We start from the raw sequence: 9,964 nt of genomic DNA, 5'->3' as shown, positions 1-9,964 counted from the left end.
TCGGCATTTGCTGCAAAGGAGCAGACATGGGAAGAGTACTGCGAGATTCTCGACCAGTTTTTTGAAGCAAATGAAATTGATGGCGGGGAGAAGCAGAGAGCTATCCTCATCAGCGTGGTGGGACCAGCAACATACAAGCTCATAAGAAACCTGGTGAGTCCAGCAAAGCCTAGCTCGAAAACGTACAATGAGATAACAACTCTAATGAGAGAGCACTTCAACCCTAAACCGAGTGAGGTCGTACAGAGATATAAATTTGATTCCCGTTTTCGGCAGCCTAACGAGACCGTCATGCATATGTAGCACAGAGCTGAGACGACTAGCTCATGATTGTACCTTTGGAGCTACACTGGAACAGGTGTTAAGAGACCGTCTAGTGTGCGGTATTAATGATGATCGGATTCAAAGACGTTTACTATCTGAAACAGACCTCACGTTTGAGAGGGCATTCAAGATTGCCGTAGCTGCAGAGGCCGCTAGTAAAAATGCACAAGACCTGCAAGCAAAGCCACCGTTAGCATGTCACATTATGAAAAGAGAGAAAGGGAGGAGATTGGAAAACGAGAGAGAAGGATGCTACCGATGTCATGGAAAGCAACACAGTGCAGCGGAGTGCAAGTTTAAAGAAGCAAAGTGTCACTGTTGCGGAAAAGTTGGGCATATTGCCAAGGCTTGTAGAAACAGAAACAGAGGAGGTGCACCGCGCCCCACTGAGAAATCACACATAACAGATCAGAGCGACGCGCGCGGCCACATCCATCACACAATGTAGGCTGTGAGTGTGGGAGGCAGGATAGTGAGGGTTCGGAACAAGAAGAAGAGGCATTTACATTAACTTGCCTGAAAACGGAAACCTCCATAAAGAGAATAAAGCCATTTGAAGTAAATGTGGAAGTGAATAAGAAGAAAGTAAATGTTGAAATTGACACAGGGTGTAGTGTGAGCGTCATGAATGAAATGAAGTTTAATGAGGCGTGGGAAGAAAAACAACGCCCGTCAATAAAACAAACCAAACTCTCACTCAAATCATACACAGGAGAGACAATTAAAGTAGTAGGAGTGGCTGAAGTGGAAGTAAACTACGCGCAACAGGGGAAGACGTCCCTAGTGGTGGTGAAAGGTACTGGACCTAGCTTGTTAGAAAGAGGATGGCTAGAGGCCCTGAAGCTGAAGTAGGATGAGATAAAGCATATGAGGACACAGACACAGAGATTACCGGAAGTGCTCATAAAGCATGAGGATGTTTTCAAGCAAGAACTTGGCATGTTAAAAGGCATGAAAGCCACAACTCGTGTATCTGCTGAAGCCCGTCCCAAGTTTCACAGGCCCCGCTCAGTTCCGTATGCCATGAGGGCGAAAGTAGAAGAGGAGCTAGAGAGACTACTGAAGGCGGGCATTATAGCGCCTGTTAAGTATGCTGAGTGGGCGGCGCCCATTGTACCTGTCCTGAAGCCGGATGGTTCAGTCAAGATATGTGGTGATTACAAACTAACAGTAAATGGCGCCTCTTCTCTAGAGCAATACCCTATTCCCCGCGTCGAAGACCTGTTCAATACACTAGCAGGAGGGAAACAGTTCTCCAAGCTCGATTTAAGCCACGCCTATCAACAGATCATCATGGATGACGAGTCCAAGAAATACCTAACAATAAACACACACAGAGGCCTGTTCACCTACAGTAGGCTTGCGTTCAGAGTATCGTCAGCACCTGCGATTTTTCAGAGAAAGATGGAAAGTCTGTTACAAGGCCTGCCTAGGGTAGCTGTTTATTTAGATGACATATTATTGACGAGGAGAGATGAATCCGAACACCTGAGCACGTTGGACGAGGTGCTCAGGCGACACAAAGAAGCCGGTCTGCGACTTCACAGATGCAAGTGTGCATTCTTACAGGCCGAAGTGGAATACTTAGGTCACAGGATCAATGCTGATGGTCTGCACCCAGTACATAGTAAGGTGAGAGCCATTGAGGAGGCCTCACCGCCAACCACAGTGACTGAGCTTAAGGCGTACCTAGGCCTGTTAAATTACTATAACAAATTTCTCCCCAATCTTGCCACACGTTTAGCTCCATTACAGCAGCTGTTTAGAAAAGACGCTCCATGGGCCTGGAAAAAGGAACAGGAGGACGCTTTCCGTGTGTCCAAACAGCTGCTGAAATTGGCCAAAGTCCTGGGTCACTACACAGCAGACAAGGACTTGGTGCTGGCATGCGACGCCTCACCATACGGAGTTGGTGCCGTGATGTGACATGTCATGGGAGATGGAAGTGAAAAGCCATTAGGCTTCATGTCACGCACACTGACACCAGCCGAGAAGCGCTACTCGCAGCTCGATAAGGAGGGGTTAGCCATCATGTTCGGAATCAAGCAGTTCCATAAATACATCTATGGACTTACATTCACAATCAGCACTGACCACAAACCGCTAATATAACTTTTTCATGAGAAGAAGCCAGTGCCACAGATGGGGTCACCAAGAGTGCAAAGGTGGGCAACACTGCTGAGAGCTTACGAGTACAAAATCATATACAAACCCGGCAAGGAACACGCAAATGCAGATGCACTGAGCAGGTTGCTGCTGCCACAAACAGAGGAGGAAGACGACACAGAACAAGTCCTGATGCTGGATGTGATGGAAGATCCACCTATCACAACAGCACAGGTAAAGCAGTGGACGGCGAAAGATGAGACACTCTCTCAAGTGCTCCTTTGGTGTCTGAAAGGATGGCCAAAAGAGGTGGAAACGGCATACAAACCCTACAGTCAGAGAAGACTGGAACGTAGTGTGAAAGATGGATGTGTGCTCTGGGAGGCGAGAGTGGTTGTTCCGAAGAGGAGAAGGGAAGCCATCTTGAAACAACTACACCACACACACCCAGGTATATCTAGAATGAAGGGCTTAGCACTTTCGTACATATGGTGGCCAGGGATGGACTCCAACATTGAAAGGGAAGTACAGTCCTGCCACACATGTCAGGAAAACAGGAAGTCTCCAGCCGCAGCGCCTCTCCACCCCTGGGAGTGGCCTGAGACACCCTGGAACAGACTTCACATTGATTATGCCGGCCCTCATCTAGGTAAGATGTTTCTTATCATCGTAGACGCACACTCCAAATGGATTGACGTGTATCCAACGAATACCGCAACAAGCCAAGCAACTATCGAAAAGCTCAGACAGTGCTTTAGCACGCACGGGCTGCCCCAGACAATTGTATCTGACAACGGAACTTGCTTCACAAGCCAAGAGTTTGAGACGTTCCTGAAACAGAATGGCATACAGCACGTGACATCTGCGCCCTTCCACCCGGCATCAAACGGCCTGGCTGAAAGAGCCGTGCAGACATTCAAACAAGGTATAAAGAAAATAAAAGGAGACACTTTAGAAACAAAAATAGCCAGATTTCTATTCAATTACAGAATCACACCGCAAACCACTATTGGCTTGTCACCAGCGGAAATGCTGATGTCCAGGAGACTACGTTCAACACTAGATCTTCTACTGCCTGATGTGAAGTCCAAGATACGTAAGAAACAACTTAAACAAAAGGAAAAACATGACACACACAGTAGGTGGAGAAGTTTTTCCCCTGGTGATGATGTGTACATCCGTAACTACAGCTACGGGCCCAAGTGGGTACCAGCGGTCGTCGAGCAGAACACAGGACCTGTATCCTACACGGTACAGACAGGAGATGGACGCGTCATGAGACGTCATGTTGACCAAATACGGAGACGGCATGCAACAATGACCGAGACGTCCATGACGGAGGTGACAGAGAAGCCTACCACTCTTCAGGAGCCGGAGCAAGCAGCGGAGGCCTTGCCTACAGACTCGACGGTCCCTGCTTCAGTGGAAGGGGAAGTCTCTGAGCCTGCTGAGATAGCTGAGGTTCACCCTCCAGACCCGCCAGACGTGAGAGCAGACCCACCACCAGTACTGCGCCCCTCTGAGCGCACAAGACAGGCTCCTGCTTACCTGAAAGACTTTGTAAGTTAGTAGTGAGATCCCTCAAGCAAGAGCAAGAATGCGCTCTGGGAATCACCGGAAGGCTGGTAGTCTACCCACCTTCCTAGTTCATTCTTGTGCTATGTTCAAAAATGATATGTAAAAAAAAAATTTAAAAAAACACACACGGGTAAACATTGTCATAATATGAAATGTTGAAATTAACTTTGAACACTTGATTAAGTTAAACATTTTATTTAGTTTTGCATTACTGTTACAGTACAATGTGTGAGCAGTTTAAAAAGAGAAAAGGTAACTTGAGGTTAAAGCTCACCCGAGTAGTTTACTCTTAAGGGGGGAGGGAAATATGTGATAACGTGTTCTTTATGAAAAGATGGAGTTTCACCGGATTCGGGTTTACCGATTTTATTCAGTCTCACGGAACAGCGTACAGATTCACATGTTGTCATTTCAGTTATCACTACTTACTCTCTGTATATCTCAACTCATCAACTTGATAACCCTAGGAGTCAACTGTACCTCCTTAGGGTGTGGGGTGGTACTGCAGGTAAGTATAATATCAACAGGTAGTCAGTATACCACAGTCCGCGTCTGCGTCCAGGCTCGTCTTCGTGTGATGGCTGGGAGAGCTGGCGCTGGGTCAGCCGGGAGAGCTGGCGCTGGGTCAGCTGGGAGAGCTGGCGTTGGGTAGGCCGGGAGAGCTGGCGCTGGGGAGAGCTGGCGCTGGGTCGGCTGGGAGAGCTGGCGCTGGGTCGGCCGGGAGAGCTGGCGTTGGGTAGGCCGGGAGAGCTGGCGTTGGGTTGGCCGGGAGAGCTGGCGTTGGGTTGGCCGGGAGAGCTGGCGCTGGGTCGGCCGGGAGAGCTGGCGCTGGGTAGGCCGGGAGAGCTGGCGCTGGGTCGGCCGGGAGAGCTGGCGCTGGGTCGGCTGGGAGAGCTGGCGCTGGGTCGGCCGGGAGAGCGGGCGCTGGGTCAGCTGGGAGAGCTGGCGTTGGGTAGGCCGGGAGAGCTGGCACTGGGTTGGCTGGGAGAGCTGGCGCTGGATCGGCTGGGAGAGCTGGCGTTGGGTTGGCCAGGAGAGCTGGCGCTGGGTCGGCTGGGAGAGCTGGTGCTGGGTCAGCTGGGAGAGCTTGGGCTTCTGTCCTGTGGGCCCAGGGACCACGGCCCTGCCCGGAGCTGCACTGGAAGAGACGCGGAAGCGGGGCAGGCTAAGCTAACGGCTAGTCCCTGCAGGCCGGCAGTCATCCTGGCTGGCGTTTGATCTCCTGGGCAGTGATTTGTCTTGTTTAGTGTGGATGTGTTGGTGTGGGTATGTGTGTTCTTGTAGATTTTGGATGTGTTGTTGTCTTTGTGTTGCACTGCTGTGGGCTGGGGGAAACGGATGTTTAGTTTCATTTCACGTACACAAGTGCATGACATGACAAAGTCTTTGTGATTTCGATTCTGAAAAGTCATGTGAATTCAGCAAAATCTGATAAAAAACATCAAATGTTTTCATAAATTCAAAGATGATGTGATATGATTAAAACTGATGATTTGATTGACTTTTTTTTAATCGCCCATCCCTTTCTTTCATCCGCCACTCATCATCTGCGTGGTCACTGGGCAGCATATGAGGAGGAAGCCAGGAAGGCTCCTGGTTGGAAAGCAGGGTGAAAGCATCTTTGCTGACGGACGGGTTTCTGCAGAACACTAACCCACAGAACCAGAGGCTGTCCAGCCCTGCTGCACACTTGCAAGTAAACGCAGCCAGTACTCAAGTACTGCATCCCCTGAAGCAATAAGGCACAGCGCTGTTTGTGTGGAAGTAGACTGAGTGAAAGTGTGACGCATGTGTGACTTGCCGAGGCAGTGCTGGGACTATAAATCGAGACGGAACTGGCAAAGACCGAACACAGCCTGTAAAATACCCTGAAACATGCTGGCATCACACCATCACATGTTAAAGACATGTTGGAAACATGCTGGCATCACACCGTCACATGTTAAAGACACGTTAGAAACATGCTGGCATCACACCATCACATGTTAAAGACATTAGAAACACGTTGGAATCACACCGACACATGTTAAAGACATGTTAGAAACACGCTGGCATCACACTGTCACATGTTAAAGACATATTAAAAACACACTGGCATCACACCGTCACATGTTAAAGACACGTTAGAAACACGCTAGCATCACACTGTCACATGTTAAAGACACGTTAGAAACACGCTGGCATCACACTGTCACATGTTAAAGACATGTTAGAAACACGCTGGCATCACACATCACATGTTAAAGACAGGTTAGAAACATGCTGGCATCACATCATCACATGTTAAAGACATGTTAGAAACACGTTGGCATCACACTGTCACATGTTAAAGACATGTTAGAAACACGTTGGCATCACAACATCACATGTTAAAGGCATGTCAAACACACTGGCATCACAGCATCACATGTTAAAGGCATGTCAAACACGCTGGCATCACAGCGTCACATGTTAAAGGCATGTCATAAACACGCTGGCATCACAGAATCACATGTTAAAGACATGTTAGAAACACGTTGGCATCACACCGACACATGTTAAAGACATGTTAGAAACACGCTGGCATCACACTGTCACATGTTAAAGACACGTTAGAAACACGCTGGCATCACACTGTCACATGTTAAAGACATGTTCGAAACACGCTGGCATCACACATCACATGTTAAAGACATGTTAGAAACACTCTGGCATCACAGCATCACATGTTAAAGACATGTTCGAAACACGCTGGCATCACAGCATCAAATGTTAAAGGCATGCCATAAACACGCTGGCATCACAGCATCACATGTTAAAGACATGTTAGAAACACGTTGGCATCACACCGACACATGTTAAAGACATGTTAGAAACATGCTGGCATCACACATCACATGTTAAAGACCGGTTAGAAACATGCTGGCATCACACCATCACATGTTAAAGGCATGTCATAAACACGCTGGCATCACATGTTAAAGACATGTTAGAAACACGCTGGCATCACACCGTCACATGTTAAAGACATGTTAGAAACACGCTGACATCACACATCACATGTTAAAGACAGGTTAGAAACATGCTGGCATCACACCATCACATGTTAAAGACATGTTAGAAACATGCGGGCATCACCGTCACATGTTAAAGACATGTTAGAAACATGCTGGCATCGCAGCATCACATGTTAAAGACACGTTGGAAACATGCTGGCATCACACATCACATGTTAAAGTAATGTTATAAACACGCTGGCATCGCAGAATCACATGTTAAAGACATGTTAGAAACACGCTGGCATCGCAGCATCACATGTTAAAGACACGTTAGAAACATGCTGGCATCACAGCATCACATGTTAAAGACACGTTATAAACACGCTGGCATCGCAGCATCACATGTTAAAGACACGTTAGAAACATGCTGGCATCACAGCATCACATGTTAAAGGCATGTCATAAACACGCTGGCATCACAGCATCACATGTTAAAGACATGTTAGAAACACGCTGGCATCGCAGCATCACATGTTAAAGACATGTTAGAAACACGCTGGCATCACAGCATCACATGTTAAAGGCATGTCATAAACACGCTGGCATCACAGCGTCACATGTTAAAGGCATGTCATAAACACGCTGGCATCACAGCATCACATGTTAAAGACATGTTAGAAACATGTTGGCATCACACCGACACATGTTAAAGACATGTTAGAAACACGCTGGCATCACACATCACATGTTAAAGACAGGTTAGGAACATGCTGGCATCACACCATCACATGTTAAAGGCATGTCATAAACACGCTGGCATCACATGTTAAAGACATGTTAGAAACACGCTGGCATCACACCGTCACATGTTAAAGACATGTTAGAAACACGCTGACATCACACATCACATGTTAAAGACAGGTTAGAAACATGCTGGCATCACACCATCACATGTTAAAGACATGTTAGAAACATGCGGGCATCACCGTCACATGTTAAAGACATGTTAGAAACATGCTGGCATCGCAGCATCACATGTTAAAGACACGTTGGAAACATGCTGGCATCACACATCACATGTTAAAGTAATGTTATAAACACGCTGGCATCGCAGAATCACATGTTAAAGACATGTTAGAAACACGCTGGCATCGCAGCATCACATGTTAAAGACACGTTAGAAACATGCTGGCATCACAGCATCACATGTTAAAGACACGTTATAAACACGCTGGCATCGCAGCATCACATGTTAAAGACACGTTAGAAACATGCTGGCATCACAGCATCACATGTTAAAGGCATGTCATAAACACGCTGGCATCACAGCATCACATGTTAAAGACATGTTAGAAACACGCTGGCATCGCAGCATCACATGTTAAAGACATGTTAGAAACACGCTGGCATCACAGCATCACATGTTAAAGGCATGTCATAAACACGCTGGCATCACAGCGTCACATGTTAAAGGCATGTCATAAACACGCTGGCATCACAGCATCACATGTTAAAGACATGTTAGAAACATGTTGGCATCACACCGACACATGTTAAAGACATGTTAGAAACACGCTGGCATCACACATCACATGTTAAAGACAGGTTAGGAACATGCTGGCATCACACCATCACATGTTAAAGGCATGTCATAAACACGCTGGCATCACATGTTAAAGACATGTTAGAAACACGCTGGCATCACACCGTCACATGTTAAAGACATGTTAGAAACACGCTGACATCACACATCACATGTTAAAGACAGGTTAGAAACATGCTGGCATCACACCATCACATGTTAAAGACATGTTAGTCCGCGGTGGCGTAGCGGTCTAAGCATCGGCTTGGTGTCGATGCAGTTGCCCACTGGGGACTGGGGTTCGCGCCTCGGTCTCGTCAGATCCGACTATGGCCGGACTCGATGAAGCAGCAATCATTGGCAACGCTGTCTTCGGGAGGGGGGCGGAGTCGGCTTGTGTTCGTCATGTGAATGCGTCTCTGTGTGTGTCGGAAAAACAGTGGTTCGGCTTGGATTCGCCTTGTCACGAAAGTGGGGAGGCTCTTTCCTTCGAGACTGCCGGCCGGAGAGATGCAGTTGGCGAACGCATGCAATACGAGGGTGGGTGTTTGAATTAAAATAGGGATCAATTGGCCACTAAATTGGGAGGAAAAAAAAGGGAAAAATCAGAAATAAATTTATAAAAAAAATAAAATAAAGACATGTTAGAAACACGTTGGCATCACACTGTCACATGTTAAAGACACGTTAGAAACATGCTGGCATCACACATCACATGTTAAAGGCATGTTATAAACACGCTGGCATCGCAGCATCACATGTTAAAGACACGTTAGAAACACACTGGCATCACAGCATCACATGTTAAAGACACGTTAGCGGATTTTCCACATGGCGGCATGCATGATGTCACAAACCACCAAGACTGCAGGGAGGAGGCGTTCAGTCTGCATATCCTGTCCTGCTCATATGCTCCTCAAAATATGTTGGATTTACTAAGACACAGACTGGGCTGCAGGTGTATTATGGGTTTAGTCCGCTGTGTAGTCGCAGGCAAACTCAAACATGAGGACAATAACACATACTGGTACTGGGATGCATCTACTTAACCAGTACAGCAGTCTCACTTTTCACCATGATAAATAATTCATTACATCTTCTGTCCACCAGCTGTCCGCCGTCTAATCATAGTCCCTGAATCCTGTGACTGAAATAACTGTCACCTTCCAGGATGTAGCCTTCACATTCTTATTCCAGGTTCGTATACGGTGTTACTTGTTACCAAGGTTGTGTTTCCAAGATGTGGTTTTGCTTGAATTTCGACTTGAATTTCGATTAGAATCATGAAGATTTGCTGTCAACGCAGGTATCAGGATGTACTTTAAAAATGAAGATATGTTGCAATACAGGAAGTGTTTATTTACAATACAGGAAGTGATTATTTACAATACAGGAA

At 46.9% G+C, this 9,964-nt stretch overlaps 1 pseudogene; it reads left to right on the top strand.

Moving 5' to 3' along the window:
- Nucleotides 1–1,026: 1,026 nt before the first annotated feature.
- LOC130109767 (uncharacterized protein K02A2.6-like) lies at nt 1,027–3,999 on the top strand (annotated as a pseudogene).
- The last annotated feature ends 5,965 nt before the right edge of the window (nt 4,000–9,964 follow it).

This window comes from Lampris incognitus, chromosome 3 (genome assembly GCF_029633865.1).
Source record: "Lampris incognitus isolate fLamInc1 chromosome 3, fLamInc1.hap2, whole genome shotgun sequence".
NCBI lineage: Eukaryota > Metazoa > Chordata > Actinopteri > Lampriformes > Lampridae > Lampris > Lampris incognitus.
The sequence above is the reverse complement of the archived record's forward strand: the minus strand, read 5'-3'. Positions and strand labels throughout refer to the sequence as shown.